The 19,159-nt window shown below is 40.0% G+C and overlaps 1 protein-coding gene across 1 annotated transcript in view; it reads right to left on the bottom strand.

Moving 5' to 3' along the window:
- The window catches only part of LRRIQ3 (leucine rich repeats and IQ motif containing 3), a 135,514-nt gene that overhangs the window by 60,373 nt on the left and 55,982 nt on the right, over window positions 1–19,159 (bottom strand). The gene's annotated exons all lie outside the window — the stretch shown is intronic.

The following is a 19,159-nucleotide window of genomic DNA, read 5'->3' as shown; positions in this document are numbered from 1 at the left end:
CCCATGCCTCCTTTTAAGGAAAAATGTCTATATTCCTAAGTATATGAATTTCTGATTATTGTAATATCTTTCTCCCATTCAACTGTGAGCTACTTGAGAACAGGTTACATTACGTATTTTTGAGCCCCCAATGTCCATCTCCATTTCATTCATATGGTAGATACTGAATACATATTTGTTTTGTCAATCAGTTCATAAGCATTTTACTAAGCCCATGCTATGTTCTAGGCACTGTGCTAAACACTAAGGATACAAAAAGAGGCAAAAAAGAGCCACTTCTCTCAAGGAGCACACAGTGTAATGGGAAAGACAACAACCAAACACATGCAAAGATAAGTGCAGGATAAATAGGAAATGGTTAATATAGAGAAAGCATTGGAATTCAGAGGGATTGGGAAAGACTTCTTGTTGAAGATGGAAATTTAGTTGAGACTTAAAGGAAACCAGTAGGGCTGGGTGGCACAGTGGATAGAGTTCCTGGTCTGGAGTCAGGGAAACTTGAGTTCAAATCTGACCTCCAACACTTACTAGCTGTATGACCTTGGGCAAGTCACTTAACCCTGTTTACCTCAGTTTCCTCATTTGTAAAATGAGCTAGAGGAGGCAATGGCAAACCACTCCAGTATCTCTGCCAAGAAAACCCTAAATGGGGTCAAGAGGAGTTGGACATGACTCAAAAATGACTGCATAACAAAGGGTTCCACTAGGCAGAGAAGAGGAGGGAGAGTATTCCAGGCATGGGGGTCAGCAAGAGAAAATGTCCAGAACTGAGAGTTGGAGGGTCTTATTCCTGGAAGGCCAAGGAGGCCATAGCGTCATCACTGGATCAAAAAGTACATCTCAGGGAATAAAGAGTAAGACTGCTGGAAGGGTGGGAAAAGGCTAGGCTACAAAGCACTATGAACAACAAGCTGAGAGTTTTGTATTTGATCCTGGAGGCCATAGGGAGCTACTGACATACACTGAATGTGTGAGGGGGTGGGGGTTGAGATGGTCAGACTTGTACTTTAGGAAAATCACTTTGGTGGCTCAAGGGAGTGGGGAGAGCCTTGAGGGAGGCAGACCCCCAGCAGACTATTGCGACAGTCTGGGCATGAGGTGATGAGGGCCTGCCCCAGAGTGGCAGCAGTGTCAGTGGAGAGAAAATCTATTTGAGAGATTTGGGGAGGGGGACGGGGGGATAATATTCACAGAAATGTTTACTGTCAGAGGATCTTTACATGAAACTATTTTATGAAAATTTATTATATAACAACTGTTAGAGTTTTGTTTTTTAATAATATTCTTTTTTCTAATTTCATGTAAAAACAAATTTTAATCTTTTTTTTTTAATTTTGAGTTTCAAATTCTCTCCCTCCCTGGAGTCCACCATGAGAAAGTAAGCTATTTGACATAGGTTCTACATATGCAATCACGTAAAACATATTTCCATGTTAGTCATGTTATAAAAGAAAAGAGACCCCAAAAAGACACAAAAAATTAAAAAGTGAGAAATATTCTTTGATCATCATTCTGACTCCATCACTTCTTTCTCTGGAAGTGGAGAGCACTTTTCATCGGGAGTCCTTTAGAAATGTCTTGAATAATTATATTGCTGAGAAAAGCTGCTATTCACAGTTGATCACTGTACAGTGTTGCCGTTACTTTGACGAATGTTCTCCTGGTTCTGCTCACTTCACTGCATCAGTTCATGTAAGTCTTTCCAGATTTATTTTCTTTTTTTAGATCAACCTCTTCATTTCATTTCATTTTCCGTTTAATAGTATTTTATGTTTTTTTCCAATTACATGTAAAGACAGTTTACAACATTCACTTCTATAAGATTTTGAGTTCCAAAGTTTTTCTCCCTCCCTCCCCCTTTCCTAAGACAGCAAGCAATTTGACACAGGTAATACATGTACAATCATATTAAACATATTTCCACATTAGTTCTGTTGTGAAAGAAGAAACAGAACAAAAGAGAAAACCACGAGAAAGAGAAAACAAAAAAGGGAGAAAATAGTTTGTTTAGGATGACACCTATGTTATGAGTCTGAAGACTTGGAAGATGTATTTTTGACAGTAATGGGGAAGTTTAGGGGGAAAGATATTAAGTTCTGTTTTGGACATGCTAAATTTAAGATGTCTGCTGACATCCGACTGGAGATGTCTGAAAAGCAGTTAGAGAGGAAAGACTAGAGATTAGCAAAGAGCTTAGGGGAGGATAGATTACAGAATCATCAGCATAGAGATGATAATAGAATCCATGGGAGCTGAGGAGACCCCCAAGTGAAGTAGGATAAAGGGGGAAGAGAACAAATCCCAGGACAGAAACGTAATGGCCAGCTGTGGCTAGAGTGAATAGAAGAGATGGTTTAACTTCTACAAAGGGAGGAGAAAACAGGCAAATGGCAAATGCCTATTGTTTAGAGTATAATTTGGAGTAGAAGAGGAAACCCACGGTGTTAGTCCATCAGTTTGATGCTCTGAATGGATAATGATCTGAAACAAGCATTGAACAGGAGAAAAGTAGTATGGATTACATTTAGGAAGCTTCACAATGTTTTCAGTGACTGAAAGCAGGGTAAGTACGTGCTGTGCTACATGGATTTTATCAAGTACTAGGGATGCAAAGACAAAATAAAACAGTCCCTGTCTTTAAGAAGTTTACACACTAACAAGGGAGACCACGCATATATGTGTCTGTAGAAAACAGATACAAAATAAATACAAGACAATTTGGCCAGGGAGTCAACGGGCAACAATGGAATCAGGAAAGAGTTTGTGTCCAAAATGACTCTTGACCAGTGTTAAAGGAACGGAAGAGTTTGTGACTGGCCCAGGCAAGACGGCCATGCACTCTAGGCTTGGGCACAACCCATGCAAAGAAAGTTGATGAAGTGTCATATCTGAGGTCCTCAAATAGCTTTCCCCCTCATTCTTTGTCTAGCTTCCCACACACACACTTTTTAGACACCTTTCTGGCATCCTTATTAAATGTATGCTTGTACTTATTTGGTGGGTGAGAGATCTCTTGGCTCTGATTGGACTTGGGAAGGAAGGAATTGCTTCAAGCCTGAGGCGAGGGTTGGGGGGAGAAGAATAAAAGGATACTCCAGGCTATGAACAGGTTCAGGATGGGGTGGGAGTCAATGGAAAGATTCCGTAGTTCATTCAAAGCTCTCTGCAGAGAGGACATAAGGGGTGTCAGCTACCCAGCTTCTAGTCATACAAAGGTAGGAAAGGAGTATTTCCTAGAGCTTTTAGGCCAGTCTCATAGTGAGGAGTATTACTAAATTTATGCAGAAGTAGAGGAGTGGGGATTCCCCTAAGTCTCAGGCCAAACTAGGGTCGGGGATGCAAAGGTCTCTTGCACAGTTGAGTGGGAAAGTTTCCTACGGCTTTGGTTCAAGACAATCATGGAATCTTCTCATCTCTGCACAGAAGAAAGGAGGACAGAAGGAGCCTGAAGCTGGATATGGGTTTTAGTCCAGTGTAAGAGAGGGCCTGAAGCAAATAGGAGCAAGAGAATGTCCTGGTTTTGGACTTGTGTGGAGATGGGGTAGTATCTGCTCTGTAAGGGCTGAGATGGGAAGCTGGAAGGACTTCCCAGAATGGAGAGGGAATCCATGTTCTGAAGACAGGCAACTTGAACAGCGAGAGATGGAAAGCAGTGGATAAGTGACCTTGAAATGCATCCCCTCCTCACCTGTGCCTCTATATTGCCAATGCAACACCCATGGCGGCTGCTGTGAATACGCCGGCATAGTCCCAGTTTGAATCAAAAGGTATCACAGACTCTCTCCATGGAAGACAAAACCAAAACACCTATTCCAACACCAGAAAGCCAAATCATTATAGCAACAGATATCTATACCCATTTTCAATGCAGGGAGCACCAACATCCCCAAGCCTTCCCTCCATCAAGCTCCCCACAAGCAAACTTCCTTAAGCAAAACACTCCCCCTCTCACTCACACCAGCTGCTCTGCTCCCATTGCCTCCTCTCTCTCTCCAACTCCCTGCTCCACCCTTCCAACAACTCCTCCCACCACAGGCTCGTGTGACTCAGGCCTCAAGCAGCTCACATGGGCCTATTAGTGGGCAAGAAAGATCTCCCTGTTCCATTAATAATACAGCCTCTTGGAAACTTCTTTTCATTCACAAACTATGATCAAGATCTCTCTTCCACATGATTCTTCTAGATGCCAGGGCCTTCCTCCCACACCTGCCAGACACTAAGCATTTATTTTGGATCTACTCAAAAATGTGCACTTTGTCTTGCTGACAGTATGTAAGAGCCTTGATAAAGGGCTGCTTCAATTTTGTCTTTTTATCCCTAGATCTTGTCACATATCAGGTGCTCAACAAACGACCAACTTTACAGGCAAGAAGAATAAGAGGAGATTGAAGAGAAGAGGGAGGGGGGCCTCTAATAGAGTGGGCAAAATCCCAGAGAATATGGGATGGCACATAGGGTTAAAGGCACTTGCACACGTTTGGGACTCATCAGAGAGGAGGGTCACCTCATCATCAGAAACTGGAGAACACAGAGAAAGAAGGGAATAGGAGGTGAGGTAGAGGAGTTCTGAAATGTAGACTTGGGAAGAAAGGGCTAACAATGGATGGCTTCAATTTTCTCAGTAAAGTGTGAGGAAGGTTCTCTGGTCCTGGGGGTGGTACTTAGGTAGGCAGTTTAAGGAGATGTATGGAATAGTCATTGTTTAACTGAGTTAAAATTAACAATTAGATAATATAAATTTGTTCCATGTTTGTTTTTGTAATCCCAGCACCTAACATGGCAGACAGATGGTAGACATTTGATGAACATTTGTTGATGCATTATTTGGTTAACTATAGTGAACCCAATAAGCAGGGTTGTGTGACCTCGTTCAGTAGCATCCGGAAGCAGAGAAGACAGATGATGAGAGTAACCCAATTTTGTTGTTTGGCAAGGCAGGGACAGCAACAGGGTAAAAACAACGTAAAGATGAACTCATTTCAATTACAAAGCTTCAAAGGTAGGAAAGTAGCGCTCGGCAAAGGTTGTCAGACTAGGAGAGCATTGAGTGACTAGAGTTCATGATACAGAGAATGAATAGGTCTAGGAGAAATGAGGTGGAGGGAGTGACCACAGGAGAGGAGGTTGTGGCAAGAGTAAGGAAATTCAGATGTACTTGGAAGCCGTGGCATTTAAGGACACAATGGCATGTATACTATTGTCCCCAAGTCAAAGGGCAAGAATTGGGTTGAAAAAGAAGACTATGAGTCAAAAATTCTCTTAAGAAAGAAGAGAGAATGATGTGGTAGCCCATAGGTGATATCCAACAGATATAGATATAGACAAGGCAAGATTGTTTAGTGACAGCAACAGGGGAAGTCCTGAAAGTGGTCTTGAGGAGCAAGGAGTGTGCCCACTCTTCCTCCTGGTCCAATATGTTGGAAGCAGCAGAGGACAAAGACTGACCCTATTTGCTTAAATTGTTGAAGAGAGGTAGTAAGGGTATTGGTAGTAAAAAATGGAGAAGTAACAATGAATCTGATATTTTGAAGGCCATTATAATAGGAATTCAGGCCTGATATGCAATAAATGGTCAGAGGAGAGAAAAGAATCCAAGATAAGTCCAAAATCTCTATACTTGGAACAATAGTGGTCTCATCACGAAAATAGGAAAGTTTGGAAGGGGGCAGAGTTTCCCCAGGAAGTAGATGAGTCTGTTGTGTTTAACATTTAGAACCTAATTTGATGGAATATCAAATATTCAGTCACAAGCTGAGCTAGTAAAGGGTCAGAACTAGAAATATGGACTTAGGAGTTGTAGAACACTAAACTGTAAGATTTAGAAAGGACTTTCACTTCAATTCAACAGCCATTAATTATACACCTGACCTGTATAATAGACTCTAATAAGGAATGAAATGCAAAGATGCAGAGTGTGTGATCCCACGGTCCGTTGAGCCTATGACGAGAGAAGAAATAAACACAGTAACTATAATACAAATTAGAGTTTGATTAAGTGCATAGGAGAGGTCAAAATGGATTAAAGGATGTGAGTAGAAAGGGAATAGGATCAGCCTTTATGGAGGAAGGTAATGCCTGAGCAGAGTGAGCATATTAAGGTCTGAGGACAGGCCTCTCAGGCATGGACATATTTCGTTAACGTACCATCTCATAATCAGTCGCATCTTCAGTCTATTTGAATGTATAAGTAGTTAAGTTTCTGATGGACCATTTGCCCTTCTTGTAATTAGCTAGCTCAACTTCGTTGCTAGGCTATATTTGCCCCACATGGATCTGCAGTGGAATAAATAATAAATATTAAAACATTTTGATCCCATATAATTTCCTTAATAAAAATTTAAGGCCAAATGACTATAATGTTAGTGCTTCCTGAGGCATATAAAAAAGTACTTTGGAGACCTATGTGGGGAACAAACCACTAGCAGATAACATCAAGCTTGCAATATGAGTTCTAGTCAAAATAGTCAATAACATATTAGAAGTTATTCTTAACAGATAATTTTTGGCAATGGCAGATACTTTGAAATTATTGGCCTGTTTCTAATTAGAATTAGATATCTCCTTATTATAACTAAGTTGATGGAGAAATAAAATCTATGGCTATAAAAAGTACAAAGTGGGTATTTGAAGAACCTTTTTAAAAGGCCTGAAGTAATATGTCTTTCAACAATATTGAAATGACACTTCAGTTTCACTGCAACCGAGTTCAATTAAAAAAAACACCAAATGCAAGTCAGTCTTCCTGATGAAAATTTAAACGGTACATTAAAGTAGTGAGGAGTATTAATGGGATGGGAATAAAATGTACAAAGAAAGAAAACATATGAAAGAAAAATGAAGTGTATGTGAGTGGGGGAGGGTGGGGTATGCAGTTTGTGATGTCACATGAAGAAGTTTGATGTCATAGCTAGAGGGGAAGCCCTGATAGTTCCCACCATCTGGCTCTGTGACCAAGGGGAAATCACTATAACTCCTAGTCTTTGAGGTAACCCTCTAAGGCCTCAAGTTATAAACAAGCAGCCAACATCAGGAATTCCTCACTGCAGTGAAATGACAGACCTGAGGGAAATCAGTCTAGATAAAGAATAAACAAACGAATGAATGAATGAATGGATGGATGGATGGATGGATGGATGGATGGATGGATGGATATACAGATAAATAAGTAATAAACAAAATTAATTAATTTAAAAGGAAAGGAAAGTTTGTTAATGCTGGAGATTAGGAAAGTAGTTGAATATAAACACCTATCAGCTGATCAATGAGCAAGCATTTATTAAGCATTTCCTTTGAGCCAGAAACCGTGCAAGGAACAGGAGACACCGACACTAAGACAGGGCAGCTCCCGCCTCAAGGTTCTTATGTGTGATGAGCATTTATACACTTCAGTGCAGGCCTTGCATCCCAGGGCTTCCCAGCTCCCCACCCCAATGGCATAAGCAGACTGCTACTGCTTATGGTTTAAGTGTGGGCAGGTGAAGCAGGTGCCACCTAAACGTAAAAAGCTCTAAAAAGCCCAGATTTGTTGTTTCATCATATAGAAAATGATTGGAATTTTAAAATGCTATTTTAACAAGAAGAAAACAACAGAAATGAGCATCTTTCTCTTCTGCTCAGAGCCCCGGATTAGTCATTTGGGAATCAGCTACTCAAAGGATTCAAGTTGAATGGAGACCACCTTGACTTTCTGTTGTCACCCACAATATTACTGAGCCTCTTCCCCTACACGCTGTCCAAGCGAAGCAGCATTTCTTCAGCATCTCCTGGGGGTCAGGAGCTCGAGGCCAAGCATTATACAAACAGGATGTCGTCTGAGCTTGACGGGCAGTCTGGGAGGCAGAGGCCATTGTTATCCCCACTTCACAGCTGAAGCAGTCAGAAGGCAAATCATTTGCCCAGGGTCACAGAGCTAGTTTTCCTGACTCCAGGCCCAGTGTTCTGTCCAAGGAATTGTAAACACTTTCCTGTGGACCTAAGACAAAACTAGGCAGGTGTTTCAACAATCCCGCTAGCAGCTGCCGTGGGGGTGAAAGACCAACGCAAGCCCAACAACAAAAATGCTGCCAAAGCTCAGGTTCTTTTGATCTGCTTTAGTAAGGAAAGCAACGTTAAGGAGTTAACAAGCTTACTTTAATCCAGCATACAAATACCATTCACTTAGTTCAGGGGAAAAAGCCAGCACCCTGAAATTCAGAGCAAAATACAAACAAATTACAAACATCAACAGACAGGCCAAATACAATTCATAGTTACCAACATCTAGCTTCAGCCCGGGAGCTCATAACAAGGGCTGGCCCAGAGTCACATGCACCACCACTGCTGTGGGTCAGAAATCGAGAAAAGGGAATGCCAACCCCTGGTTTTATATCTTTTTCAGGGTCAAGGGTGAGCCACACATGCGATTCACCCACCTGACCTAAAATCTTCACAAAGAGGCAACTTACACCCACATGGTCTAAAAGCCTCTGATGTCCCAAACGTGTCATTCAAACTCATGTGTAAACCAGGTCCTCCCCTGAGGCAAGGAGGTCACCAAGGATTCTCAATGTAATCAAGGAAACAAAGGACAAACTCTTCAAGGGCACTGGGTTGAACTGAGTGCTAAGGGCCCATTTTGTTTGCCAACATAGCAAGTAAGTGTTGGGGGAGGGAAAAAATATTAAAGCACTCTTTTGTCCCACAAACCATTATTTCAGTTTATCAATATCCCTTCCACGGTACACCAAGGAAATCACAGGAAAACCTCCACCCCATCAATGAGTCCAGTGTTTACGGATTAAAGAAGATATTTAATCTCTAACTGTTGAGTCCAATTGAAGTAAGGAGAACTAGGTTTTGAACTGAAGCCTCTGCACACAGAAATAATCACACACTAATCTCACCGCCATCCACAAGGGTGCTCCCCTTCACGACTGAGGATTCTGAAATTCCTCCCTCGACCACAAGCTTCCAGCCTTCCGCTTCTCCCAGCATCTCCCAGCTCTTCTTTCTGGTCTTTGTTCTGTTTCCCCAAATCTATTTGTTTTATCCTTGGCCGTCAAGCCTGTCATGACTTCAGCCCTAGTGATCCAGTTCAACCACACAGTCATCCACTCCCAACTCTCTTACCCCTCTGTCTTCTTATTACTCAGGCCTTTCCAAATTTCATTCCTGGAGGATTTTCACTATGTTCCTATCCAAACACAAAGAACAGGACTGGAGAACACCTCTGCAATGGGCTGAGTGCTTCTACTGTAACGTTGTTGTATCATTTTGACAGGCCCGAGCTGCTGCAAAACATCTCCAATTCCAACTAGATGCTTATTGTCATCTCCTACTCAACATGACCAAAACAGAACTCATTATCTTTCAAACCTAGACTTACTCCGCTTCCGAACATTCCCATTTCTATTGAGGGAACCGCCATGATTCTTGACCCCCTGATTTTCACCAGAGGAGCTAATCTTGACTTTTGATTCTTACCCATCACCCACAGTTGGTCTTTCTTGCCAATTCTATTTCCATAGTGTTGGTTGAATCCATCCCTCATTCTTTCTATTCATACCCAAACTACCATAGCTTCTACCTTCATTACCCTTTGCCCTAACCTTAAATTCCAGTCAGCTGTCAAATTGACCTTCTTGAAGTACATGTCTGATCACCTACACCTAGAAGTCTTAGGGAGCCACGACTTCACCACATAGGAAGAAATTCAGCAGATTCTAGTAGTTCTCTTATTACACCTCCAGGACCAAATTAAAATTTCCTGTTTGACATTCAAAGTCTTTCTGAACCTGGCCCCCAACCAACCTTTCCAACCCCGCCCCCCACAAGTTTTGGATCTACTGGCACTGGAGTGTTGCTGTTCCTTGTCAAGACACTCCACTCCCCTAATTCTTGTATTTTCACTGGCTTTCTACCATTTCTGGAATGTACCCCCCCATCTCCATCTCTTGGCTTCCCTGGCTTCCTTCAAGTCCTAGCTAAAGTCTCACTTTCTACAATATGCTTTTTTAATCCCCCTTAATGCTAGTACCTTCCCTCTGTTGATTATTTACAATTTATCCTCTCTAGATCTTATTGTATAAATTGTTTGCGTGCTGTTTTACCACTTAAATGTGAGATTTTTGAGGGCAGAACTGGTTTTTTGCCCTCTCCCCCCTTCTTAACCCTAGTGCTTAGCATAGTGACTAATATATAAAGTGATAACAAGTACTAGTTGACAAACCAAATTACTATGTTACTTGTCTTCTCAAGAACTTTGGGGATGCAAGTCATCTCCCAACTGATAAGTGGTCAAAGGATATGAACAGGCAGTTTTCAGGCAAAGAAATCAAAGCTATTTATAGTCATATGAAAAATTCTCTAAATCGCTGTTGATGAGAGAAATGTAAATTAACAAAACTGAGGTACTGCCGCATCCCTATCAGATTGGCTAATGTGACAAAAAGGAAACTACGGATGTTGGAGACTATGTGGGAAAAGAGGGATACTAATGAATTGCTGGTGGAGTTGCAAACTGATCCAATCATTCTGGAGAGCAATTTGGAACTATGACCAATGGGTTCTAAAACCATGCATACCCTTTGTCCAGCAATAGCTCTGCTAGGTCTATACCCAAAATACATAAAAAAGGGGTTGGAGAAAAGGACCTATTTGTACAAAATATCTATAACAGCTAATTTGTGGTGGCTAAGAATTGGAAATTAAAGAGATGAACATCAATTGGGGAATGGCTAAAGAAGCTAAAGAAGGTGTATGATTGAGATGGAATACAAGAAATGCTATAAGTGCTGTAAGAAATGACAAGCAGGATGATTTCAGAAAAACCTGGAAAGAGTTACATGAACTGATTCATAGGGAAGTGAACAGAACCCGGAGAACATTGTACACAGTGGCAACAATATTGTTCAATGAAGAATTGTGACTGACTTAGTTATTCTCAGAATTACAATGATCTAAGACAATCCCGAAGGACTAATGATGAAGCATACTCTCCACCTCCAGAGGAAGAACTGATATTGTTTGAATGGTTTGAATAGTCCGAGGCAGGCTATTTTTCACTTTTTTCTTTCATTCTTTTTCTTTTATTTGAGTCTTCTCATACAAAATGACTAAAACGGAAATATTTTACATAATTGCACACATGTAACCTATTGTTTACCGTCATGGGGTGGGGTAAGGGACAGAGAGATAGAATTTGGAACTCAAAACTTTAAAAAAAATGTTTAAAATGTTTTAACATGTAATTGGGGAAAAATTAAATAGGCATATAGTTAAAAAAAAAGAAGTTGGGGTGATTCCCTATTACCTGTAGGAAAAATATAAAATCTGCTTAAAATTTATACTATTCACCAATGATGTTCCAAACTGCCTTTCCAGGTTTGTTAATCATTATTCTTCTTCAGGCATCCTATATTTCAGGCAAATTAGCCTTCTGTTCTGTCTACATGACATTCAATTTTCCATCTCCAGGGTTTTGCACAGAAGACCCCTCATGCCTGATACATATTCCTGATCCACCTCTATTTCTTAAAATCCCTGTATACTTTCAATCAAGGAATCAATCAGCTTTTTAAAAATGCCTACTATGTACCAGGTTCTATGCTAGGTGCTGGAGACAGAAAGGAAACCTCCTCTTCCGTGAAGAAGCTTATGGACTTTTGGGAGAACCAGAATACACATGGAGAACACATACATATGTGCATAAGCATGAATATAGATGCTCAGAGTAAACAAATATGGGGTCAGCTTCAGGAGCTGCTGGCAGCTGGAGGGATCAAGAAATGGTCCTATAGGAGTGGATCTTGAGTATTAAAGGAAGCTAGGAGAACTAAGATGGGGAGATAGAGAGGGAAGCCATTTATGGCCTGGGGTGGGCAGGCTGGGCGAAGGCAGAGATGGAGATGTGACATCACACATTGGGACAAACTGGAAAGAGCCGGTGGAACACAGGAGAAGCGTGTATAATTAATCTGAAAAGACAGACTAGATTCAAATTGTGAAAGGCTTTCAAGGCCAAAGGAGGGTTTTTTCTTTTAAACTAAGGCCAATAAGAAACTTTTCCAGTGTTTTGGTGAGGGAATGACCCCACTGATTCCATCTTTCAGGAGCACTGCTTTCAGGCAGTAATGATTAAAACGATTCAGTATTGTTCAATAAGTAGTTGATCAGTGGAAAAGACTAGGCAAGTGTGAGAATATAATTTGATAATGTATAAGACCCCAGTCACTGGGGAAAGGACTATTTCAAAAAATCTACTAGGAAAATAGGACACTGGTCTGGAAGAAATCAAGTTTACATCAACATTTCACATTATACACCAAGGAAAACTTTGAATGGATGCATGTCCAGAATTGAAAAATCATATTATAAACAAATTAGAGGAGTAAAGTAAAAAATACCTTTAAGATGTATGTATGGGGAAGGGTTTAAAACTAACCAAGTAATAGGATCACAAAAGGCAAAATGAATAATTTTATTTATATAAAATTTAAAAGTCCACACACAAGCCAGTCTAATGTAGTTAAAATTGGAAGGGAAAAAGGTAGATGAGAGAAATATCTTTGCAGCAAGTTTCTTTGGTCAAAATCTCATATCTAAGATATTAGAAATTGATATTAGAAATTAATCCAAATTTATTAAACAAAAACCCCAAATTTATTAAGCTGGGAGACATTCTTCAAATAGAAAAAAATAGTCAAAGAATATGAACAGAATTTTAAAAGGAAGAAATTGGAGCTATCAACAAAGCTTATGAAAAATGTGTGCTAAATGACTAATAATTAGAGAAATTTAAATTAAAGCAACCTCACACCCATCAGGTTGGCAAAAAGGACAAAAGAGGAAAAGGACAAATGTTGAAAGGGTTGCATGAAAACAGGCACATTAATGTTCTGTTGTTGCAACTAAAAATTGGTTCAGCCATTCTGGAAAGTCATTTGGAAGCATTCCCCCCAAAGTTTGTAAACTGTGCATACCTTTTGTCCCACTGACAAAACTAGTAGGTCTACAGCCCAAAGATATGAAAGAAAAAAAGAAAGGAAGGGTGGAAGGAAGGGTGAAAGGAAGAAAGAAAGAAAGAAAGAAAGAAAGAAAGAAAGAAAGAAAGAAAGAAAGAAGGAAGGAAGGAAAGAAGGAAAGAAAGGAAGGACTTATGAGTGCACCCAAAGCAACTCTTTTCATGGTAGCCAAAAATTGGAAACTAAGGGGAATGTCCTCTTATTAGTGATTGCTAAGTAAATTGTGGTCCATGAATATTATAGAATAATGCCATGCCTAAGAAATGACCAGACAGCTTCAGAGGAAACTCAGAAGGCTTCACTGAAGTGGTCAGGAGAGCAAAATGAACAAACTAGGAGAACAATTTATATAATGAATGCAATATTGTATGGAGAGCAAAACAATCTGGAAAGATGTTTTTTTTAATTTTTGAATTCCATATTTTATTATATAATATTTTTTTAATTTTCAGCATTGACTTCCACAAGATTTTGAGTTGCAAATTTTCTCCCTACTTCTACCCTCCCCCCACTCCAAGATGACATATATTCTGATTGCCCTATTCCCCAGCCAGCCCTCCCTTCTGTTACCCTACTCCCTGCCCCACCCCCTTTCCTTTTACTTTCTTGTAGGGCAAGATAGATTTCTATGCCTCATTCCCTATATATCTTATTTCCCAGTTGCATGAAAAAACAACTTTTTGAGCATTAGCTTTTAAAATTTGAGTTCCAAATTCTCTCCCCTCTTCCCTCCCCACCCACCCTCCCTAAGAAGACAAGTAATTCAACATAGGTCACACAAGTATCATTATGTAAAACACTTCCACAATACTTATGTTGTGAAAGACTAACTATATTTCCCTCAATCCTCTCCTGTCCCCCTTTATTCAATTTTCTCCCTTGACCCTGTCCCTTTTCAAAAGTGTTTGCCTTTTCAAAAATGTATGCTTTTGATTATTTCTTCCCCCCATCTGCCTTCCCTTCTATTGTCCCCCGTTTTTGTCCCCTTCCCCCTACTTTCCTGGGAGGTAAGATACCCAATTGGGTGTGTATGTTATTCCCTCCTCAAGTCAAAGCAAGATTCACTCATTTCTCCCTCACCTGCCCCCTCTTCCCTTCCAATACAACTGCTTTTTCTTGCCACTTTTATGTGAGATAATTTACCCCATTCTATCTCTCCCTTTCTGCCTCTCTCAATATATTCCTCTCTCATCCCTTAATTTGATTTATTTTTATTTTTTTTTATTTTTTTTTTGCTTTTTGGCAGGGCAATTGGGGTTAAGTGACTTACCCAAGGTCACACAGCTAGTACTTGTGTCTGAGGCCAGATTTGAACTCAGGTCCTCCTGACTCCAGGGCCAGTGCTCTACTGACTGCGCCACCTAGCTGCCCCTCTTAATTTAATTTTATTTTTTAGATATCATCCGTTCATATTCAACTCACCCTGTGCCCTCTGTCTATATATATGTATATTCCCTTAAACTACCCTAATACTGAGAAAGGTCTCATGAATTACAGATATCATCTTTCCACATAGGAATGTAAACAAAACAGTTCAACTTTAGTAAGTCCCTTATGATTTCTCTTTCTTGTTTACCTTTTCATGCTTCTCTTGATTCTTGTAATTGAAAGTCAGATTTTCTATTCAGCTCTTCTCTTTTCACTGAGAAACCTTGAAAGTCCTCTATTTTATCAAAAATCCATATTTTGCCTTGGAGCATTATAAATACTCAATTTTGCTGGGTAGGTGATTCTTGGTTTTAATCCTAATCCTTTGACCTCTGGAACATCATATTCCAAGCCATTTGATCCCTTAATGTAGAATATGCTAGATCTTGTGTTATATTGATTGTGTTTCCAAAATATTCAAATTATTTCTTTCTGGCTGCTTGCAGTATTTTTTTCTTTGATCTGGGAGCTCTGGAATTTGGTGACAATATTCCTAGGAGTTTTCTTTTGGGGGTCTTTTTCAACAGGCAATCAATGGATTCTTTCAATTTCTATTTTACTCTCTGGTTCTAGAATATCAGGGCAGTTTTCCTTGAGAATTTCTTGAAAGATGATGTCTAAGCTCTTTTTTTTATCATGGCTTTCAGGTAGTTCAATAATTTTTAAATTATCTCTCCTGGATCTATTTTTCAGGTCAGTGGTCTTTCCAATGAAATATTTCACAATGTTTTCCATTTTTTCATTCCGTTGGTTCTGTTTTATAATATTTTGATTTCTCATAAAGTCACTATTTTCCACTTGCTCCAATCTAATTTTTAAGGTGGTATTTTCTTGAGTGGTCTTTCGGACCTCCTTTTCTATTTGGCTAATTCTGCCTGTCTAAGCATTCTTCTCCTCATTGGCTTTTTGGAGCTCTTTTGCCATTTGAGTTAGTCTATTTTTCAGGTGTTGTTTTCTTCAGTATTTTTGGGTCTCCTTTAGCAAGTCATTGACTTGTTTTTCATGATTTTCTTGCATCACTCTCATTTCTCATCCCAATTTTTCCTCTAGTTCTCTTTCTTGCTTTTCCAAATCCTTTTTGAGCTCTTCCATGGCCTGATACCAATTCATATTTTTTCTTGGAGGCTTTTGATGTAGGCTCTTTGACTTTGTTGACTTCTGGCTGTATGTTTTGATCTCCTTTGTTGCCAAAAAAAAAAAAAGATTCTAAAGTCTGAGTCTTTATCTGAGTCTGTTTTCGCTGTCTGTTCCTGTTCCCAGCCAACTACTTGACCCTTGACCTTTTTGTCAGGGTATTACTGCTTGTAGAGGGTATTTTGTCCCAAGATTTAGGGGCTACACTGCTATTTTCAGAGCTACTTCTACACAGTAAGCTCTGCCACAGCAGCACTCCTCATCCCCCAAGAACCACCAACCAGGATCACAACCCAGATCCAAGCAGGGCAAAGCAAGCTCTGAACTCCCGCTCTGATCCGCTGCTTAATTCCTCCCACCAGGTGGGCTTTGGGCTGGAACCAACCACATTTGGAGCTCTGTAAGAAGCCACAGAGCTGCACCACCTCCTCGGCCCCAGGGCTGGGGCCGACCACACACTCTTCTCACTCCAATACAGCAGTTTTTACACTAACCAGCTCTGTTGTCTTTGGCATTTGTGGATTGTGAAGTTTGGTAACTGCCACAGCTCAATGATTCAGGGCCCTACAGCCTGTTCCACCCATCTCCCAGTCTGGTTGGAACTGGCACGGCCCACACTGGGTTGTGCTCTGCTCCACTCCCAGCTCTGTTTGATAGACCCTTCCCAGTGACCATCAAGGCTATACTGGGATGAGCCCTGCTTCCCTCTGCTATTTCACAGGTTCTGCAGCTCTAGAATTTGTTCAGAGCCATTTTTACAGGTGTTTGGAGGGACCTTGGGGAGAGCTTAAGGGAGTCCCTGCTTTCCAGCTGCCATCTTGTCTCTGCCCCGTTGGAAAGATTTTAAAAGGCCATTCAAAGCAACAATAAATCAAGAGTCCTGAAGACAGGGGACGGATCACATCCTTTACCTCCTTCCAGAGAGATGATGAACTTAAAATGTAGAGATGCATGTTGAGAAAAAGACTATATGGTTAACTATGAATGTTTATGATGAGGGTTGGATTGTTTATTTTGTTATTGTTTTAATATGGGGGTGGGGCAATGGGAAGAACAGGGTTTTAATTCATGTAAATTGAATGTATTTTTAAAAATAATGACCTTCTCTCATGTTAACACTAAAAAAAAACCACAAAGAAAGACCACTTTTGCAACTGTATATGGGAAAGATTGGCACAAGGACAGACTCTCAGACCAATAAGGAGATTGTTGTGGTAATCCAGATGAGAGGCAATGAGAGCTTAGGCTAGGTCAGTGACCACATTAGCCCAACAGCTCCTTCCTAAACTAAGCCTTTTCTGTTGTTGGAAGATGCCTGTCCCCAACCTCCTTTTTATTTGGTATTTGCTCTCTAAATGTCTTAAGTAGCTAAAGAGGCGCTGATCTTCATTGATAAGAAGGAATTTCCTCAGTGGGAATTTCTTGCATCATTGAAGTTACAGATCTGGTCCCCAAAGAACTATTTTGTGATTATTTATACAATAGATTCACGTGTTGTCTTCTGTTAGTAAAACATAAGTTCCTTTTTATCCCCAGCATCTAGCATAGTGCTTGGAACATAGTAGGTGCTTAATAGCTTCATACTGAATGAATGAATATGAATTATAAATGAAGTGTGGACACTATGATTCTCTTTCAGAGTACATCCTGTATCTACATTTTTTAAATGTGTTATTTTCATGAAGTCAATAGACCTCAGTTGTAAAATGTTTTGTCTTATCTTTCATCATATTTTACTATATATCCTACATAGAAAATGATTTATCAAAAGTAAGAATCCACTAAAATCCTGCTAATCCAACAATGATGCTAAAGCTTTAGTACCATTAGATTGGGAAATTGGTTTATTACTGGTCACCAAAGCTGGTCTGAAATACGTATGTGTATATATGTAAGTATGTATGTGTGTATGTATATGTGTATATGTGTGTGTGTGTGTGCAAGTGTTTGTGTATCATTAAAATCATTAAAGAAGTAGTCATACTTGTGATTTCATAGCACTTTCTCTCCAGCAAGTCCTTCTGAGATATTTATTAAGTATTTCAACAATAGTGAGAGACATATATGCAGCATGACTCATTTCCAATTTGCAGAGGAAAACAACGACATAGAAAACCATCCCAATATAGCATTACTTTTCAGGGGCAGTGGTTTGGTAATGGAAGGCTTCATCCTAGACTCCTAAAATTCAGCCTGAGGTTTTTTCCTCTTTGGATTCCCGAGAGTATAAAGAAATTCTCTACTCAAGTTCAACAAATCATTTCCTCATAGAATTTCAAAAAGGGACCTCAGGGACCATCTACTTCAGAGACTTCCAAACTTATTTGGCCTACCACCCCCTTTTAAAAAATACTCAGTGCTCCCCTGGAAACCTACTTTCTTTGACCCTTTAATGTCTTTTTTTTTTAAAAAATGTGTCATTTCAAAAACATATAATTTTTAAAAAGAGGCATCTTGAATTTATTAATTCATTATTAATTTGTGGGATTTTTCCTCCATTGAAATTTTGATGATACAATATTGTGTCATGTAATAGCAGAGTATCATATTGTAAATAAGTCATTACACGCACATATTCCTGCCAATGCTGGACTTCCCACCAATGCATGACAGCTCACCTGCCAACACTTGCTTATTAATAACTGTGGGAGGACTTGATCACCAATAGGAAATAACTGGCATTTTGTGTGTTTATTTGGAAAATAATGTAACTATGACTTTAACTCTTTTATACAACAGATGAAACAGCTTCCACCACCCCCTTATTTTTATTCAAAGCCCCCCTCCCAATTGTATCCGAGGCTACTGGGTTGTTCCAGAACCCCCCAAGGGGCATTGTCGCTCACTAATTCAACCCATCCTCTCAAAAGAATCCTTTCCGACCAGTCCTCACCCAGCCTTGGCTTGAAAACTTCCAAGGAAAAGGAATTCTTATTTACTGAATACCTGCCATGGACACTAGACATTCTAGGGAGTTACAGATTCTGAGAGGAACCTCAGAAGTTATCTCACTTCCCAGTTGAGGAAATAGGCCCAGAGAGGCTGGTAAAAGTAGTAAGGGGTTAATCGTAGTTGTTCTGACTCCAAATCCATGGGGCTTTCCATTAAAGCCCATTTCTGTTAAGAACAGGATGAGCTGAGGCAGTTTGTCATCTCTGAAACAGCTGAGGTTGTAGAGGAAGGTTCATGGAAGAATTACATAAATATCTCTACCATAAGGTATGATGTCTTAAGTGCTCTAAGAAGCACAAATCGTCACGTAGGTTTAAACATGCAACTGAAGGTTTCATTAGATGGGCCTTGGTGTTTCAGTAAGAGTTCAATGGTCTTCAGTACAAGAGGGGACCGTGCAAGCAAACACAATTCCAGTGTTCCTAGCTCAGAACAGTAGATGGATGAAAATCTTCTCTGTATACTATTACCCAGATTCATCAGTCCAACTAATCGGATTGCTCTTGCTAGAAACAATCATCAGGTATAAAACATTCTTCACCCCCAGTGCCCAACGAAACGCCTCAACGTCAGTTCAAGTATCTCAATTAGAAATTGTCAGGTGAAATGAAATTACACAAACAGGCTCCCTGAACTAACAATTC

The sequence above is a fragment of the Trichosurus vulpecula genome, chromosome 4 (assembly GCF_011100635.1).
Source record: "Trichosurus vulpecula isolate mTriVul1 chromosome 4, mTriVul1.pri, whole genome shotgun sequence".
Classification (NCBI taxonomy): Eukaryota; Metazoa; Chordata; class Mammalia; order Diprotodontia; family Phalangeridae; genus Trichosurus; species Trichosurus vulpecula.
Note: the sequence above shows the minus strand (reverse complement) of the source record. Positions and strands in the feature narration are given on the sequence as shown.